The 20560-nt window shown below is 44.3% G+C and overlaps 1 protein-coding gene across 1 annotated transcript in view; it reads left to right on the top strand.

Annotated features, from left to right (window-relative positions):
• The first annotated feature begins 19458 nt into the window (after nt 1–19458).
• The window catches only part of OTOP3 (otopetrin 3), a 167940-nt gene continuing 166838 nt past the window's right edge, over nt 19459–20560 (top strand). Inside the window, exon 1 of the mRNA XM_078650818.1 lies at nt 19459–19878. The gene's annotated coding sequence lies outside the window, so the exon portion shown is untranslated. The remainder of the gene's footprint in view (nt 19879–20560) is intronic.

The raw sequence follows: 20560 nt of genomic DNA on the forward strand, positions 1-20560 counted from the left end.
TCAGGAGGACGCGAGGCGGTGAGGAGAAGGGAGGAGAACGCGGCCGGGCAGGGGAGGTGGCAGAAACACAGGTAAGTGCCTTCTTTTTTATAATTTTCAAGCATTTGGGAGCAGGGAGGGAGCGGAGCAATTCATAGCTCTGCTGAGGTTTTTTCAAATTCCATGGAGCTATGCGTAGAGGCACTACACCAGCTCTGCCCACCCTTATTTATACCAGAGGGTGTTATGAAGAGCCACCACCAGAGAAATGACCACAACTAGCATCACGGAAAGGAGAAGTCCAGGTTTTCAGCTGCTTGCGGAAGGCGTAGTGGGAGGAAAGACTAGTAATATTGGTGGGAGTATGCTATAACTTGACAGCAGCAACCCGAAAGGATTGCACCCCCACCACCCACCTGGATTTCCAAAATCTCTGTACCTCCACCTTTCCTGAGAGAGGCAGACCGTAGCTGTCTATTAGGGGTGTACCAGTGGAAAGCCATTTGCAGGTGCATCGGGCCGTTTAGAGAATTGCAGTAGTCAATGCATGAAGTAATAAGCACTATGACCAATGCAACTCCAACCTCAGTTGGAATAAAAGGAAAGACCTTTCTTAGAGTTTTTATGATGCAAATAAAAACAAGAGCTCATCGTCCTTTTTGCCTGAATGTCAAAGGAAAGAACGGTGTAAAAAAAAACACCCCTACATTTTGTGCCTCCATAACAGGAAAGGCTAAAGGGTCACAAGACTCTGGCCACCACAATTCAGACCATACTGACATTTGCCCTCCGAAAATCAAGATTTCTCTCTTCTCTGCGTACAATTAAAGCCAATTCTCTTTCATCCATTTATTAATGTTGATCATACAGTGTTTAAACCTCTCAGCCACCTCTGGAATATCATTGGATATGGATACAAAACATTGTGTATCATCCGCATATGGAAGTAAACTAAAGCCGAAAGACCTGATCAACTTGGCCAAAGGGGCGTCACATACAAGTTGAACAGCGTTAGGATAAGAGAGGACCCTTGCGGCACCCCACAGGGTAGCTGTAAAGGTTTGCCCTAAACTGACTACAGCTCACAATGTGAGATCTGTTAGTGAGAAAGTAATCCAGCAAGGTCAGAGCGGTGTCCCTCAACCCTGCCTGGCGAAGTCTGTCAACCAGGCGGGAGGGGGGCACTGTGTCAAATGCCGCTATACGGTCCAGCAGCACCAAGATTGCAGCCCTCCCTGATCAACTTGGCAACTAATAAAATACGTTGCTGCCAACAGTACAGATTCTGTGCTATGGCCATAGCAAAACCCGTTCTGTGAAGGATCTAAGAGATCCTGGGATGCCACAAATGCTACCAGTTCCTCATTGAAAAATGTTTCCAATATCTTGACTGGTGCAGGTAGAAGAGAGATATGGCATAGATCTTCAGAATCACAGTGGGGCTTCTTTTTAAGGGGGACCAAAATAGGCTCTTTCCAGGACTGAGGAAAGATGCCTGTTAAAAGAATTTGATTGTAGACTTTTTCCAGAAAGAAGGCGATTTAATCCTGAACTAATTGCAAAATTCGGAGAGGACACGAATCGTCTGGAGAGCTGTAGCTTAGTTGTAGAAAAAGTTGCTTAACTTTCCTAAATGAACATCCCAATCTCCATGAAGACCAACAAAAGCTAACAAACTAAGCAGCAAAATCAAATACCCCAGGGACATGCAGTGTGCTCAGCTCTTTGGACAGTGCCTAGGGAGCACAGCATAGCCCTGAGTGGTAGCTGAAATGTACTTGACAGTAGTATGTAATGTATCATACGCCTGAAAGGAAAGAAAAGAAAAGGCTGTGCCAGGTGTGACATCTGCCTCAGTCAAAACTGGATAAGTACAGCAACAAACATTTATATCATAGGGTGTTTTTGCAAGGAACGATCAGGTTGCTTAGCAATTCAAAGGAAACCACCTAGTGATCATAGCAGAGCAGGTAAATGGTCAAAATATCGATTCCAAAATATAGACTAACCTAAATATCGACTCCAAAATATAGAATGGACAAAATATCGAATGGGCAGAATATAGACATCCAAAATATCATTTTGAAGTAATGTATAACGATTTTAAAAATATAGACAGTAAAAATATCGAAGTACATAATAGTTTATTAAAAATATCGAATTTTTACTAATATCGAATTTTTTTAAGTGTTTTCTATATTAGTATATGTGTGAAAAGTGTATATATTTTTGTCATTTATTTTAAGTAATTAATTTTATGTTATTTAATTTTTGCGTAATTTAATTCTGTAGCCGGTTGTAGGTTTATAGGGGAATAGGGTGGGAAGTAATTTAATTATAATTAATTAAATATGTTAATTAATTAATAGCTATTTATTTAGAATAAATTGTTAATTAATGTTTAATTGGAAATTAATTAATTCCTAATTGATAATTAATTTTTATTAATTGATTAATTGATAATTATGTGAATTAAATTAATTTATTTTCTGTAGCGGGTTGTGGGTTTATAGGGGAATAGGGTGGGAAGTAATTTAATTATAATTAATTAAATATGTTAATTAATTTCGATGTTCCCCCGAGCACTCATTCAATATAACACAGTCTTATGCAGTTTACACTTTCATTTATTGTCCAATCTTCAATCGAATTCAAATAAAGTTCTTCAATCGTATCCAAATAAACGATAATGCGCAGCCAACACGTGTTTCGTCTAGTCAGTAAGACAATGACTTCTTCAGGGCTGCAACCCAAATATTTACAGTAAATCTTAGTTGAATTTAAATTATAATCTCAAAAACCAGTACATGCTCTGCAGTGCATACTCAACAGAAGCTTTAAAAGGGGATACACCCTCAAACCATAGTCTATATTACAGTAGATTGATCTCACATTGTGACTGTCGAAAGAAGCAACATATATACCAAATTCGTGCTCCTATCTACATAATACAAGTGACATTTATTAATAAAACCTATAGAACTGTTGTTCTATATTAGTCAAAATTAAAATTAAAGGTTGTGATCACCGATAAGCCCACAGGTACCAGGTTCACGCATTGTGAGAATTAACTAATCGTAACAAATTGATAACTCACCAAATGGTACAAAATTTTGAAAACAAAGATCAACACGTTTTTTCTTATCATGGAATTGACCATATAAAACCTGACCCACGTGGTGGGAATAGACTCCTAGCGTTAAGAAGACGTGAAGTACTTTGGCTGATAAAATTGAAAGCCGTTGAATGTGGTCTCAATGTTGATCATGAGTACGAGTTTTACTTGGGAAACTGAAACAACAAACAATATATATTCTACAACTGTGAAACTGAAAATGAAGAAATGAGGAAGGTTGTAATATATTGCATCATGCTGTTAACTTGTTCCCTCTATAGTGAGATAATGTGTATCATAGCCTTTTTTTATCTATACACGATGTACAATATTATAGGCAAGAAATTATTCTGATGTTTGAGGTCTACTAATATCACATATGTGTTTACATAAGTATTCTACTATTTTGATGGAGGAAATATAAATATTGACTGACCCACTACCCCTCAGAAATGTTTTTGTAACTGACAATGTGATTATACAAATATTGGCTGTGGGAAACTTGGAGGTTCCGTGGGTTACCAGGTTCACGTATTGTTGATGTAAATAGAATTTTGTCTCACAAAATAACTATAATGATGAGGATATCATTCATCATTATTATATAAATACATCACCATGGCAATTAGTACTAAATTAAGACATTATATTATGGACTTATTTACCAGATATGTTATCTGACAATGATAACATGGTTTTATTTTATTTTGTTACATTTTATTTTATAACTTTACGAGAGAACGCTATACATTATCAAGACCTCACAATACTACTGAAACTTCGTTACGCTGTCGTGTATTTACCTTAGGAGTTAGAAAAGGAGGCAATGAATATGGTAACCCGTGACAAGCAGATATACGTAAATCGTAACTCACGATAATGTGCAAGGTGGGGTTTTTTATAATTAGAAAGCATTACGTGGCTTTCGCTAATTATATACTTTTCTGCCATATACGGATTATTTTTAAAATTACGGGTCATAACCTCACTTATATAGCCATTACAAGATGGCGCTGATAGAAACGGTGAATTTAGTGTCAAGAAATATGGTGTTAGGCGACCTATATATAGCCACTACAAGATGGCGCGGGTGCAGAACGCCAACTTATGTCAGTTGACATATACAGATCGGTGAGTGCGGGAACCTAGTGAGTATAGTGTGGGTATAAGTAAGAAGTCACGTAACTCATGACTGTATATTTTATTCTAGACACGTACTCGTGTGGAGCGCTATCTTGACATAGATACACAATCAAGATATATCTGAAGACACACTCCTCGTTATATCATACTTGAGGTGAGGACACAGATTACGAACTAGATATGATCAATCTGAGTAATGTTACGAATAATTTTGATAGGTAATATTTTGCAGCCTTGCATTTAATACGTGTTACTGATAGTACCAATGGCTTACTTGTAGGAATACATACGCACTACACCCGCCTGTGGATATTGAAATATCTTGATTTGAGGATCACATTGGGATCTAATAGCGTGATTTTGGCTATTGAGAACGGACACTTAAACTATACTTTTGGTGAGTTATTAATATTGTGTTATGACCTGTCAATGTACGAGGAATTATAACTGTTTGCAGACATGCAATTCACATATGTTACTGACAGTCACACTGACTTATTTGTAGGAATAGATACGTTAATGCCCGCCTTTGGATATTAAGACTGCTTGATCTGACGATTAAATTGGAATATATTTACTGAAACTGATCTTTATTTTTGGAGACTACTACCTTGCCATTTGGTGAGTTATCAATTTGATACGATTAGTTAATTCTCACAATGCGTGAACCTGGTACCTGTGGGCTTATCGGTGATCACAACCTTTAATTTTAATTTTGACTAATATAGAACAACAGTTCTATAGGTTTTATTAATAAATGTCACTTGTATTATGTAGATAGGAGCACGAATTTGGTATATATGTTGCTTCTTTCGACAGTCACAATGTGAGATCAATCTACTGTAATATAGACTATGGTTTGAGGGTGTATCCCCTTTTAAAGCTTCTGTTGAGTATGCACTGCAGAGCATGTACTGGTTTTTGAGATTATAATTTAAATTCAACTAAGATTTACTGTAAATATTTGGGTTGCAGCCCTGAAGAAGTCATTGTCTTACTGACTAGACGAAACACGTGTTGGCTGCGCATTATCGTTTATTTGGATACGATTGAAGAACTTTATTTGAATTCGATTGAAGATTGGACAATAAATGAAAGTGTAAACTGCATAAGACTGTGTTATATTGAATGAGTGCTCGGAGGAACATCGAAATTTTTGGACCATTGGTTTGCTTTGGAGGTTGTGGTAACCAACCTCCCATCTCTTCCTGAGCACCACTTCTACTTATATTCTTTGATTACATGTACCTTGACTGTGCTGTGCACTCTTACTAGCCGTTACCATTGTTGTTGTATGTTAATTAATTTATTGGTATTTATTTTGAATAAATAGTTAATTAATTTTTAATTGATAATTAATTAATTCTTAATTGATAATTCATTTTTATTAATTGATTAATTGATAATTATGTGAATTATATTAATTTATTTTCACTAGAGTGGGAATAGTAATTTTTATCCCTACGCTATCCAACGCTTTCCCTACTGTTGCACTCTCTGGAGTGGGAATAGTAATTTTTACCCCTACGCTATCCAACGCTTTCCCTACTGTTGCACTCTCTGGAGTGGGAATAGTAAGTTTTACCCCTACGCTAGCCAACGCTTTCCCTACTGTTGCACTCACTGGAGTGGGAATAGTAATTTTTACCCCTACGCTATCCAACGTTTTCCCTACTGTTGCACTCTCTGGAGTGGGAATAGTAATTTTTACCCCTACGCTATCCAACGCTTTCCCTACTGTTGCACTCTCTGGAATGGGAATAGTAATTTCTACCCCTACGCTATCCAACGCTTTCCCTACTGTTGCACTCTCTGGAGTGGGAATAGTAATTTTTACCCCTACGCTATCCAACGCTTTCCCTACTGTTGCACTCTTTGGAGTGGGAATAGTAATTTTTACCCCAACGCTATCCAACGCTTTCCCTACTGTTGCCCCCTCTGGAGTTGGAATAGTAATTTTTACCCCTACGCTATCCAACGCTTTCCCTACTGTTGCACTCTCTGGAGTGGGAATAGTCATTTTTACCCCTACGCTATCCAACGCTTTCCCTACTGTTGCACTCTCTGGAGTGGGAATAGTAATTTTCTATCCCTACGCTATCCTACGGTAATAATTTTGTGTATTTTTTATTAATAATATGTTAATATATATATATGTTTTAACAGACATGACTGTATATTTTGTTTTATAAGTTAAATTAGTTATTTAATCATTTTAAGGTAATTTAAGTATTTTTAAGTATATTTTAGCTATTTATTTTTAATATTTTTTAAATTTTACATTATTTTTAAGAAATTTGATATTTTTACAAAGTATATATATATAAAAGATATTTTGGGTTCGATATTTTGGTACTTACCTGTTTGTAGATAGGAATTCGATATTTTGTCTGTCGATATTTTGGAATCTATATTTTGGGTAGTCTATATTTTGTCCCTCGATATTTAGTCAGTGATCCAGCAGAGCAAGGAAGAGTAAGATGCCGTAAAATTACCAGTCTACAGTAGCCTGGAATCAATCATTATTACTGTAGGCGGCAGCGCTGTTCGTCTGCCAGCCCCAACAGACGTTTGGGTTGGACAATGCAGGTGTGGCTTCACTCCAGGGGGGAATATATTGTTCAATGAATTCCTGAGCAGAGGTTGGCTGTACAAAGAAGTGAGTTTTTCCTTTATACTCCAGATGGAACTTGGCTAGGAAAAGCAGAGAGTACATGATTGTCTTAGAACTCAGGAACGTCCATAAAGGAGCGTCAGCCCTATTGTACCGCTGGTATAAAATCAGGAAAGAAGGTGAGTCGACAGCCCTTGTATAGTAGCTCGGGCATGTCTCTGTGTAGTCGCAGTATGAGATCCCTGTCACTGTAGTTTAACAGGTGTACTATGAGGGGTCTCAAATTTTGCCCAGGTTTATGTTTGGGAGCCAGTGTGCGGTGTGCCCTCTTGACGATGAAGATACTGGAGAATTTACTATGGCCAAACAGGGTTCTGAATAGAACCTCCAAAAAGCTCTCCATGTTGTTTGCAGTGGCCGATAGTGGCCGATTCAGAGACCTCCAATATTCGGACATTATTCCTCCAGGGCCTGCCTTCCTGATCTTCATTCTTAGCTTTAATGGCTATCTGTTCACGCAGGATGACATGACCCTCGAAGGCTTTGAATGCCAACTTTCACCAAATGCTAAGTCACCTAGATTCACCTTGGACACTAGCCTCACCTTTAAGGAATACATTAAAACAAAGATGGTCTGGTGCCAGCTCTCTCTTCTAAAGAAAGTGAAAACGCTTCTTCCAGAAAGTGACTTCAAAATCAGCAGCATCATTTACAAAGCCATCACGACCAGCATCCCCCGCTTATCTTGCGAAACAAGCTCACCCTCTCTGGTGGCTCTCGACACACCCGCAGCCAGCACATCATCAGACTGTAGGCTAAGAAATGTACAAAAAAAAAACGAGACAACCTGCCTTTTCCATCTATGCACCCATGATCTGGAACAACATTCCTGTATACCTCAGGACCACCCCATTGCTGCTCCAATGTAGGAAAGAGTTTAGAGAATTTAGGAAGACTCGCCTTTCTAAAAAACACTGCATCATAATTCATTAACCATACGCAACCCACCTTCTTCTTCTATTACTCCTTGACTTTATGCTGGGCTTTGAATATTTACAAAACTGCACTGTTTTTTGGCTAGGATTACACTATAGAAATACCATACATTTAATGAGACACCACGGATACTCATCCATTGATGACAGTGAGCCACTTCAGATACTGAGCCGCTGAAAGTACTGAGCCACTGCTAGCACTAAGTCATTAACAACTCTGCAGGTACTGAGCCATTGATGAGACAGCCACTGATGATAGAGCTATTAACGATAGAGCCACTAATGCAGAGTCTCTGATGCCCATGAGCCATCAATCATACACTATCAGTGACTACACATTTTAAGCCTCTGCTGGTGGTAAAACTTCCATAATCTTGATACACATTCATAATACTGAGTCACTGATTATACTCCACTATTGGTAATACCGTGACACTGCTAATATTGATCCACTGATAAAACTACGCTACTGCTTTAATCAGCCATATTGATGTTGAGCTGCCAATAATGCCAAGCAGTTGATGTTTATTACACTGAGATAAGGCTAATCAATAGACTGTGGCTCTTTGAACTTTAGTTAGTAGCACAAACGAGAAAGAATTCTAACATAATAACTGGGCTGATTAGTATGGAAAGTCCATCTTGATTATAGAAACAGTAAATGTTTCTTTCCAACAGGATAGCTCAGTGGTTTGTGCACCCACTACAAGGATTTGCATTTAACGTGCAAGAGACTGGTTTAAATCACTGCTAAATCACTCAGGAATGTAATCTGTCTATTGCATAAAGCGCGTGCATGCGTGTAGCCTGTGTGTCAGGTCTGAATCCAGGCAGGGTCTACTCTGTCTCTTATCCTTCCAATGTTGCTTACATTATTACTATTAGCTTGTTTATGTTAACATTTATAAATGAACTTAGAGCATATTCGCACTTTAAATACTGGTAGCAGCCAATGTGTTAATGAAGGGGCATTGCCTGGGCTAATTTGGTGTGTTATGTTATGGTATGTTATTTATACTTATAAAGTGCAGTGCTACCCTGAGGTGTCCTGGCGCTGAGACTGGTGACCTGGGAAGCATCGAGCCGCTAGTGAGAAAAGAACCATGTTTTTAAGCCACTCCGAAAAGAAAGGAGGTCAGGAGCATTTCTAAGGTGGAACGGAAGTTCATTCCAAGCCCTGGAGGCGCATTGAATAAAACTTCTACCTCCCCAGTTAGTTTTCTTAAAAATGGAAGTTTGAATTAGTTTAGAGCTAGAGGAACGCAAGGTTCTACTTGGGACGTACCATGTCAGTCTGGTTTTTAAAAACTCCGGATGAATCCCATTTACCGCCTTGAAGACAGCACATAGTGCTTTAAAGCGTGATCTAAGTGCAACTGGGAGCCAGTGCAGTTTCTTAAGTTCTCCCCTGACCGAAGCAAACCTGGGTGTACCCGTCAGCAATCTCGCTGCCGCGTTCTGGACTAATTGCAACTTGTTCATATGTTGTTTCTGAACATTAAGGTAGAGACTGTTACAATAGTCCAGGCGGGACATAATGAGTGCTGTGACGACCGTCCTTAGGATGCTTGCCGACAGAAAAAACTTTTTTTTTTAATTATTCTAAGGACCATGAAACATGATGACGTCACCTGATTTACTTGGTCCCCCATGGTAAGTTTGTTATCTATCATGACTCCTAAATTCTTGGCTTTCCTGGAGGGTGTAGGGCACGGTCCCAGATCCACCGGCCACCAATCCGGTGTCCGGACCTGGGGATTGTTGCCAAATTTTAGCACCTCTGTTTTGGCTGAGTTGAGTTTTAAACAATTGGACGACATCCAGGTGGAAATGGAGCACATGCAGTTATGGAATCGGTCCCCCGCTTCCCTTTCCGCTCCCTCCGTCAGCGATAACACAATTTGTGTGTCATCAGCATAGGAGGTGAGCTGGAACCCAAATGACCGGATTACATTGGCCAGGGGTGCCACATAGATATTAAAAAGCGTAGGGCTCAAGGCTGAGCCCTGGGGCACCCCACAGGGAAGTGTGAAGGGTTCAGAGATGTTGCCATCTAGGTCTACCGACTGAGACCTGTCAGACAGAAAAGAATGTAACAATTTCCATGCTGAGCCCTTCACGCCAATATCAGAGAGTCGGTTCAACAGAACGTTATGGTGGACCGTATCAAAGGCCACGGATAGGTCAAGGAGGATTAAGATGGCGTTTCCTCCCCTATCCACGGCTTCTCTGATTTCCTCAGTAGATTTAATTAGAGCCAGCTCCGTGCTGTGAAAAGCTCTAAACCCATATTGTGATGGGTCCAGTGCATTATTAACAGAGATGTAGTTGCTAAGTTGGCTGTTTAATTCTTTTTTTAGTAGTTTAGCTGGTAATGGGAGCCTGGAGATAGGCCGATAATTATTCGGGTCCTTAGGGTCCAAGGATTGCTTCTTAAGAAGAGGAAACACGGAAGCCTTTTTCTAATTTTTCGGAAAAATTCCGGAACGTAAAACCGCATTGAGCAAAGGGGTCAGTGCCGTTCCCACAATTTCAGGAATTTGCTTAACAATTCCAGCAGGACACGGGTCACTAGGGGCACATGATTTAATAGTATGCAGCAGTTTGACCACATCAACTTCCTCCATCGAGGTGAAGTGATCCAATACTTCTGCCGTAGCATCTGAGTTTCCTGCTACTATTAGCTTAAAATCATTCTGATTACCATTGAGCTGACCAACAAGTGAGGTAAAGATCGTTTCTATTTTTTAAAAAAACGCTGTTATATAACAAAACAACACATCACCCTGTTTTTTCGGAGTAGTAGGTTTAGCTAATTTGGAAATGGTTTTAAACAGTTCTTTTGAATTGGATTCGGCCATGGGTATTTGAACCGAGAAGTACTCTTTTTTTGCTCCCAAGAGTGCTAGTTTATACCTAGCAATACACATTTTATAATTTTCCTTCTCAGCTTCGTCGTAAAATTTTTACAGTTCCTTTCTGCATGTTTACAGACCAACTTCTTGGCCCTAAGCTCCTCTGAATACCAGGGGGCTGTTGGGGCTGCCCGCTTCGGAGTTTATTTCTTAAGAGGAACAAGCTGATCACAAGCTTTCGAAAGCCACTTGTTATAGGTGGACGTGGCCTGCTCCACATCCGGTGGCAACAGACAAATTGAATTTTTCAGGACAGTTCCCAGCCTCTCCACATCCAGATTGCCCCAAGATCTAATTTTGATCTCTTGGATCGATCTCTGACCAGGGAAATAAGCCAGTTAACACTTTATTTCAAATTTGATTGCACAATGATCAGACCACGAGATCGGAAGAACCACGATTTCATCTCTATCTTTCCTATTAGAGTAAATACCATCTAAGGTGTGACCTTTTTCATGAGTCGGCACCCTTACCAATTGTTCGAGGCCTCCAGCACCCATGGTTTGGTTCAACCTAGACGTGTCAGCGTCATTGAGGTTTTCGAGATAGAAATTGAAATCCCCCAGCACCGAGAAGGATTCAAAACACAGTCCTTCTTCCAACAACGTATCCAGGGACTCCAGAAAGCCACCTCTAGAGCATGGTGTGTTTCGTATTTGATTTTAGAAATGTACTTTAAAAATGCGCAAATTTCTTCTTTATTTAAACGCATTCAGGGACCGATGTACAAAGCAATTTGTGGTCGCAAACCCTGAGATTTGCAGACTCTCAGGTAAAACACCCCAGCCAGCTCCATTTGATACGCCTTGCTCAGCTTCCACCTAGCTCCACTTGAGACACCCGGCTCCATGTGAAACACCCCATGCAGCTCCAAGTGAAACACCTCACCCGGCTCCATGTGAAACACCCCATGCAGCTCCAAGTGAAACACCTCACCCAGCTCCATGTGAAACACCCCATGCAGCTCCAAGTGAAACACCTCACCCAGCTCCATGTGAAACACCCCATGCAGCTCCAAGTGAAACACCTCAACCGGCTCCATATGAAACACCCCATGCAGCTCCAAGTGAAACACCTCACCCAGCTCCATGTGAAACACCCCATGCAGCTCCAAGTGAAACACCTCACCCAGCCCCATGTTAAACACCCCATGCAGCTCCAAGTGAAACACCTCACCCAGCCCCATGTGAAACACCCCATGCAGCTCCAAGTGAAACACCTCACCCAGCCCCATGTTAAACACCCCATGCAGCTCCAAGTGAAACACCTCACCCAGCCCCATGTGAAACACCCCATGCAGCTCCAAGTGAAACACCTCACCCAGCCCCATGTTAAACACCCCATGCAGCTCCAAGTGAAACACCTCACCCAGCCCCATGTTAAACACCCCATGCAGCTCCAAGTGAAACACCTCACCCAGCCCCATGTGAAACACCCCATGCAGCTCCAAGTGAAACACCTCACCCAGCTCCATATGAAACACCCCATGCAGCTCCAAGTGAAACACCTCACCCAGCCCCATGTGAAACACCCCATGCAGCTCCAAGTGAAACACCTCACCCAGCTCCATGTGAAACACCCCATGCAGCTCCAAGTGAAACACCTCACCCAGCTCCATGTGAAACACCCCATGCAGCTCCAAGTGAAACACCTCACCCAGCTCCATGTGAAACACCCCATGCAGCTCCAAGTGAAACACCTCACCCAGCTCCATGTGAAACACCCCATGCAGCTCCAAGTGAAACACCTCACCCAGCTCCATGTGAAACACCCCATGCAGCTCCAAGTGAAACACCTCACCCAGCCCCATGTTAAACACCCCATGCAGCTCCAAGTGAAACACCTCACCCAGCTCCATGTGAAACACCCCATGCAGCTCCAAGTGAAACACCTCACCCAGCACCATGTGAAACACCCCATGCAGCTCCAAGTGAAACACCTCACCCAGCTCCATGTGAAACACCCCATGCAGCTCCAAGTGAAACACCTCACCCAGCCCCATGTTAAACACCCCATGCAGCTCCAAGTGAAACACCTCACCCAGCTCCATGTGAAACACCCCATGCAGCTCCAAGTGAAACACCTCACCCGGCTCCATGTGAAACACCCTATGCAGCTCCAAGTGAAACACCTCACCCAGCCCCATGTTAAACACCCCATGCAGCTCCAAGTGAAACACCTCACCCAGCTCCATGTGAAACACCCCATGCAGCTCCAAGTGAAACACCTCACCCAGCTCCATGTGAAACACCCCATGCAGCTCCAAGTGAAACACCTCACCCAGCTCCATGTGAAACACCCCATGCAGCTCCAAGTGAAACACCTCACCCAGCTCCATGTGAAACACCCCATGCAGCTCCAAGTGAAACACCTCAACCGGCTCTATGTGAAACACCCCATGCAGCTCCAAGTGAAACACCTCACCCGGCTCCATGTGAAACACCCCATGCAGCTCCAAGTGAAACACCTCACCCAGCTCCATGTGAAACACCCCATGCAGCTCCAAGTGAAACACCTCACCCAGCTCCATGTGAAACACCCCATGCAGCTCCAAGTGAAACACCTCACCCAGCTCCATGTGAAACACCCCATGCAGCTCCAAGTGAAACACCTCACCCAGCTCCATGTGAAACACCCCATGCAGCTCCAAGTGAAACACCTCAACCGGCTCCATATGAAACACCCCATGCAGCTCCAAGTGAAACACCTCACCCAGCTCCATGTGAAACACCCCATGCAGCTCTAAGTAAAACACCTCAACCGGCTCTATGTGAAACACCCCATGCAGCTCCAAGTGAAACACCTCACCCGGCTCCATGTGAAACACCCCATGCAGCTCCAAGTGAAACACCTAACCCAGCCCCATGTTAAACACCCCATGCAGCTCCAAGTGAAACACCTCACCCAGCCCCATGTTAAACACCCCATGCAGCTCCAAGTGAAACACCTCACCCAGCTTCATGAGTAACACCCCATGCAGCTCCAAGTGAAACACCTCACCCAGCTCCATGTGAAACACCCCATGCAGCTCTAAGTAAAACACCGTAGCCGGCTCTATGTGAAACACCCCATGCAGCTCCAATTGAAACACCTCACCCAGCTCCATGAGAAACACCCCATGCAGCTCCAAGTAAAACAACTCACCCGGCTCCATGTGAAACACCCCATGCAGCTCCAAGTGAAACACCTCAACCAGCTCCATGTGAAACACCCCATGCAGCTCCAAGTGAAACACCTCAGCCGGCTCCATATGAAACACCCCATGCAGCTCCAAGTGAAACACCTCAACCAGCTCCATGTGAAACACCCCATGCAGCTCTAAGTAAAACACCTCAGCCGGCTCTATGTGAAACACCCCATTCAGCTCCAAGTGAAACACCTCACCCGGCTCCATGTGAAACACCCCATGCAGCTCGAAGTGACACACCTAACCCAGCCCCATGTTAAACACCCCATGCAGCTCCAAGTGAAACACCTCACCCAGCTCCATGTGAAACACCCCATGCAGCTCCAAGTGAAACACCTCACCCAGCCCCATGTTAAACACCCCATGCAGCTCCAAGTGAAACACCTCACCCAGAACCATGTGAAACACCCCATGCAGCTCCAAGTGAAACACCTCACCCAGCTCCATGTGAAACACCCCATGCAGCTCCAAGTGAAACACCTCACCCAGCTCCATGTGAAACACCCCATGCAGCTCCAAGTGAAACACCTCAACCGGCTCCATATGAAACACCCCATGCAGCTCCAAGTGAAACACCTCACCCAGCTCCATGTGAAACACCCCATGCAGCTCTAAGTAAAACACCTCAACCGGCTCTATGTGAAACATCCCATGCAGCTCCAAGTGAAACACCTCACTCGGCTCCATGTGAAACACCCCATGCAGCTCCAAATGAAACACCTAACCCAGCCCCATGTCAAACACCCCATGCAGCTCCAAGTGAAACACCTCACCCAGCTTCTTGAGTAACACCCCATGCAGCTCCAAGTGAAACACCTCACCCAGCTCCATGTGAAACACCCCATGCAGCTCTAAGTGAAACACCTCACCCAGCTCCATGTGAAACACCCCATGCAGCTCCAAGTGAAACACCTCACCCGGCTCCATGAGTAACACCCCATGCAGCTCCAAGTGAAACACCTCACCCAGCTTCATGAGTAACACCCCATGCAGCTCCAAGTGAAACACCTCACCCAGCTCCATGTGAAACACCCCATGCAGCTCCAAGTGAAACACCTCACCCAGCTCCATGTGAAACACCCCATGCAGCTCCAAGTGAAACACCTCAACCAGCTCCATGTGAAACACCCCATGCAGCTCCAAGTGAAACACCTCAGCCGGCTCCATATGAAACACCCCATGCAGCTCCAAGTGAAACACCTCACCCAGCTCCATGTGAAACACCCCATGCAGCTCTAAGTAAAACACCTCAGCTGGCTCTATGTGAAACACCCCATGCAGCTCCAAGTGAAACACCTCACCCGGCTCCATGTGAAACACCCCATGCAGCTCCAAGTGAAACACCTAACCCAGCCCCATGTTAAACACCCCATGCAGCTCCAAGTGAAACACCTCACCCAGCTTCATGAGTAACACCCCATGCAGCTCCAAGTGAAACACCTCACCCAGCTCCATGTGAAACACCCCATGCAGCTCTAAGTAAAACACCGTAGCCGGCTCTATGTGAAACACCCCATGCAGCTCCAATTGAAACACCTCACCCAGCTCCATGAGAAACACCCCATGCAGCTCCAAGTGAAACACCTCACCCGGCTCCATGTGAAACACCCCATGCAGCTCCAAGTGAAACACCTCAACCAGCTCCATGTGAAACACCCCATGCAGCTCCAAGTGAAACACCTCAGCCGGCTCCATATGAAACACCCCATGCAGCTCCAAGTGAAACACCTCACCCAGCTCCATGTGAAACACCCCATGCAGCTCTAAGTAAAACACCTCAGCCGGCTCTATGTGAAACACCCCATGCAGCTCCAAGTGAAACACCTCACCCGGCTCCATGTGAAACACCCCATGCAGCTCCAAGTGAAACACCTTACCCGACTCCATGTGAAACACCCCATGCAGCTCGAAGTGACACACCTCACCCAGCCCCATGTTAAACACCCCATGCAGCTCCAAGTGAAACACCTCACCCAGCTCCATGTGAAACACCCCATGCAGCTCCAAGTGAAACACCTCACCCAGCCCCATGTTAAACACCCCATGCAGCTCCAAGTGAAACACCTCACCCAGCTCCATGTGAAACACCCCATGCAGCTCCAAGTGAAACACCTCACCCAGCTCCATGTGAAACACCCCATGCAGCTCCAAGTGAAACACCTCACCCAGCTCCATGTGAAACACCCCATGCAGCTCCAAGTGAAACACCTCAACCGGCTCCATATGAAACACCCCATGCAGCTCCAAGTGAAACACCTCACCCAGCTCCATGTGAAACACCCCATGGAGCATGGGGTGTTCCATATGAAACACCCCATGCAGCTCCAAGTGAAACACCTCACCCAGCTCCATGTGAAACACCCCATGCAGCTCTAAGTAAAACACCTCACCCAGCTCCATGTGAAACACCCCATGCAGCTCCAAGTGAAACACCTCAGCCGGCTCTATGTGAAACACCCCATGCAGCTCCAAGTGAAACACCTCACCCGACTAAATGTGAAACACCCCATGCAGCTCGAAGTGACACACCTCACCCGGCTCCATGTGAAACGCGCCATGCACCTCCAAGTGAAACACCTGACCCAGCTCCATGTAAAACACGCCATGCAGCTCCAAGTGAAACACCTCAGCCAGCTCCATGTGAAACACCACATGCAGCTCCAAGCGAAACACCTCAACCAGCCCCACGTGAAGCAACCCATGCAGCTCCAAGCGAAACACCTCACCTAGCCCCATGTGAAACACGCCGTGCAGCTCCAAGCAAAACACCTCACCCAGCCCCATGTGAAACACCCCATGCAGCTCCAAGTGAAACACCTCAGCCAGCCCCATGTGAAACACCCCATGCAGCTCCAAGGGAAACACCTCAGCCAGATCCATGTGAAACACCCCATGCAGCTCGAAGCGAAACACCTCTCCCAGCTCCATGTGAAACACCCCATGCAGCTCCAAGCGAAACACCTCACCCAGCCCCACGTAAAACATATTTCATTCTTCTTGCACAGGAATTCACGTTTCAGCAAGACATAATAGATTGTGGGATAAGACCCCCCATTCTTTCCTCCAGCACCTTGAGACCCTCACAGGTGAGTAGCACACTTCACAAATACCTGATTGATTGATTGGATGATGCATGTGCTGACACTGGTTCTGCCACAGCTGGTATTAAGCATATGATGCTTTGCACATGCGTAGTTATCACTTCGAATAAAGATATACATCTATATCTGCAAAGGAGGGATGTGCTGGGCGCAGGTACTGCTGGAAATAATTCAATATTTTTTTAGGTGTACATTTTTTAATAGCAGTAAGACAAAATGATACATGACATATTGCAACACAGTATTACTTCCACCAGCATAGCCAAGGATGAGAGGCCTTGGAGTCAGCTCAATGTACTAGTAAATGACCCAGTCTCTCCAGTACTACTCTGTGCCTATACCACAGAGACTAGATGTCACACAAGTGCAAGAGTGCTCACTTGATTGGCTACAGCCATAGGAAAGGACTTGGCTTCAAGAAGGACCAAAAGACTGCTGTGCCTCACCTGGGCTGAAGATGGACAAATGAAGAAGACTGGCTGATTGCCTTGGATTGGCCTCTCAATTAATTCCCATGCTCTAATGATCTTATGGAATTCTTCCAGAATAGTAAGCACCATGCACCCAGGTGGTCTGTTAGAATCATCTAAACTGTAACTGGGTGTATGCTCAGAAAATCCAATGATTAGAAAAGCATACATTCCCTGGGATGTTCCTGCTTTCCATCCTCCTTTGTCAGAGGATGTACCATGGGGATGGGTTGCAGAGGCTTCTTACTCTGTCTATGCTGATGCACTTGTAGTGAATACCACAGAAAGCCGCTGCTGTATCTGAAAGGTCTGGCTAGGTCCTCCACCTGCAGCATCCTAGATCGCCACAGTTGTGGACTCGTGAAAACAGGACATCTAGGTGTAGAGAACACACTTTCCCGTTGCATTATGTAGAGAGCCGGACAGGCCTTTTATTCCACTGGGCGTTTCCCCGGTGGGCTGGGGCCCTTGGAGGCCAGTTTTGAAAGTTCAGGGCCACTTCTGGTGCCTTGTCCCTTTCTCCAGCTTCCACAATTGCAGCAGCCAAGGGGAGGTTTCAAGAGAGACAGAGAGGACGAGATCAGAGAGGAAGAAGAAGGGAGGAGAGAAGGAGAGACTATTCTGTTTTTTCCAGGCCACCTGAAAACGACCCTCTTATTTTTGCTGCATTTCCCACCTTCTGAGTCACTAACCAGCTCCTGGTTCCCACACATTGAACCACTCAATATTACTTCTTTGGGGTTTGCCTATCCTACTTTCTACAGAATCTCTGTGCCCTCAAGTCGAATGCACTTTTTTCACTGGCTCGCACTAGGGTGCTCTTATACCCCTTACAGACTTCCAAAAACTTTGGGACTGACTTTGAGTTTGGCGAAGAAGGTCCTCCTTGCAAGCGTGATGGGGTACCCCTCCTCAAAACTCATTCTCCTTTCACCCAGTTTTAGAGGAGGGCAGACTGAAATGATGTTGACTGCCGCACGTACTCTGGCTCTATCGCCAACATACTTCTTTGACGGCCCAATGGAATACAGGCCTTGAAGGGCAGCCATCCGACCACCTGCTCCATTGAAACTCCATTGAAATTGTTTTTTGTTGTTGCTGTCTGTCACTGCCAGGTAAAACCTGAAGGTGAGGGACAATGACGACCATTAGTTTTCCACAAGCAAAGTCCCTCTTTGGGAGTTGTTTATGAAAAATTAGATACTGTGCAAAAGTTTGAAAAGTGACCATCCTGTTTGATGGGGCTGTCAGTCAAACCTTTACAACATTGACAGGTACCGTCATGATAGCGACAGCGGTTCCCGTCAATGTTAAGAGACATCCATGAGGCGTGTAGACATCTCTAGATCTGGCCGACGGGGATCCTTTGGGATGGCAGGGCGATGTCCTCTGCCATCCTGAAAGATTACCCTCTGACCACCAAACTTTAAATCAACCGCTTATCCACTGCTAAGGGTCCGACATAGTAAAACTTACCTCGGTCACCATATACTTCAGAGACACTATACTCTTCTAGAATGTCTCAATTCTCACTGCTGAGTGCATTTAGGGCTCCACGGTTGACCTGAATGTTAATTGCTGAAAATTTTCACAAACTTTTGCATTCTCAAATAATGGTGCAGACTGCTGATTGCCTTTGGCCACATGGTAACACACACACACCCACTTAACTAGCCTATCAAATTCCCAGTGATTAAAAAGTGCTGTCTCAAGCATGTTCATTCATTACTTTTTGTTGTGAACGAGATCAAAGGAAACCGTGCCAAAGGGTGCTATTGACTTACCGTTCAATTCCTCTACGCATGAGCCTTGTTAAGTCATTAAGACTTTCATAATTGCTATGAAAGCAAACACCAAAAATCGATTTGTTCCAGCAAGGTCAGTCCTTCCCTCCGCGCCCATCTACCTTAGGGCGTTGGATAAGAACTCTCCTGTGCCCAGTCGCTTCGGGCGAGGAGTCTTCTTTGGTACCAGGTCTGGGAGTGGAGCTTTCTACGAGCTTCAGGTCAGGATCCATCTGAATGCCAGCTTACAGTGAGGAGCCGCCATGTGTCTGTGTAGGGGGAGCATCCCTGTTTTCATCGGCTACAACTGAGGAACCTCCTGAACAAGAGCTATTCTAAATACTAGTTTCCAAAGGGGAGTCTTCGTAAAATTGGCCCGAGTGAGGAGCCGTCTCTATATCATCTCCAGGTGAACATGAGTTGCTGTGAGGGATCTGCTGAAACCTGACTCCAACTGAGATTTTACAAGCTCTAGGAGAGGAGTTTTCTAAGTGTCAGCTCAGGCCAAGGATCCTTCTCTTCATCAGCTAAAGGCGAAGAACTTTACGTCGTTCTGGCTGAGGATACAGCTCCAGGTAAGGCGACCTATCTATTCCAGTGCGAGTGTTGTGGGATTGCAGAAGTGCACTTCAATACATGTCTTGGAATGCCAGGAAAATGGGCAACTTTCATTAAATTTGCATGGGTTCTTTAAAACAATCGTAGAAGAGTCTACTAAACTACGTTTTGCGAAAGAGAAAACATGCACATTGACGTTCTTGTCCTGTCTAACAAATAAATGAAACATCATAACCTTGAACAGTTATTTTCCCACAAATCTCACATGAGAATTTTGAGGTTAAATGTGAACTTTTCGTCTAAATCATTTGAAAAATCATAATTGCGTGATTCATCGAGTGTACAATTATGAAATATTATCAGTGTCACTTGTTGAATTATAATTCTACACCTCCCTATACCAGAAATGGGCGAGGAACCACATCCCGCTTGTGAACACATTGCCCAGCTCTGGGTGAGAAAACCTAGCGAGCTCCGAGTGAGCAACTCACTCAAATCCAGATTCCATGTCCCTGAACTTTGGGTGAATACCTCACCTATCCCCAGGGGAGCGAGGCAGCTCTAAAACTGTGTTTAGATGCAGTCAGTGTAGCTCTGTTTCTCAAGCACTGCATGAAGGCGGCACCGGGCTGCTCTTCCCTGGATTGAGGGCCCGTCATCGCTCGATGAAGGGAGCTTCAGAGTTCCGTTCTGTTGGGA

Source organism: Lissotriton helveticus, chromosome 7, assembly GCF_964261635.1.
Source record: "Lissotriton helveticus chromosome 7, aLisHel1.1, whole genome shotgun sequence".
NCBI classification, from domain to species: Eukaryota; Metazoa; Chordata; class Amphibia; order Caudata; family Salamandridae; genus Lissotriton; species Lissotriton helveticus.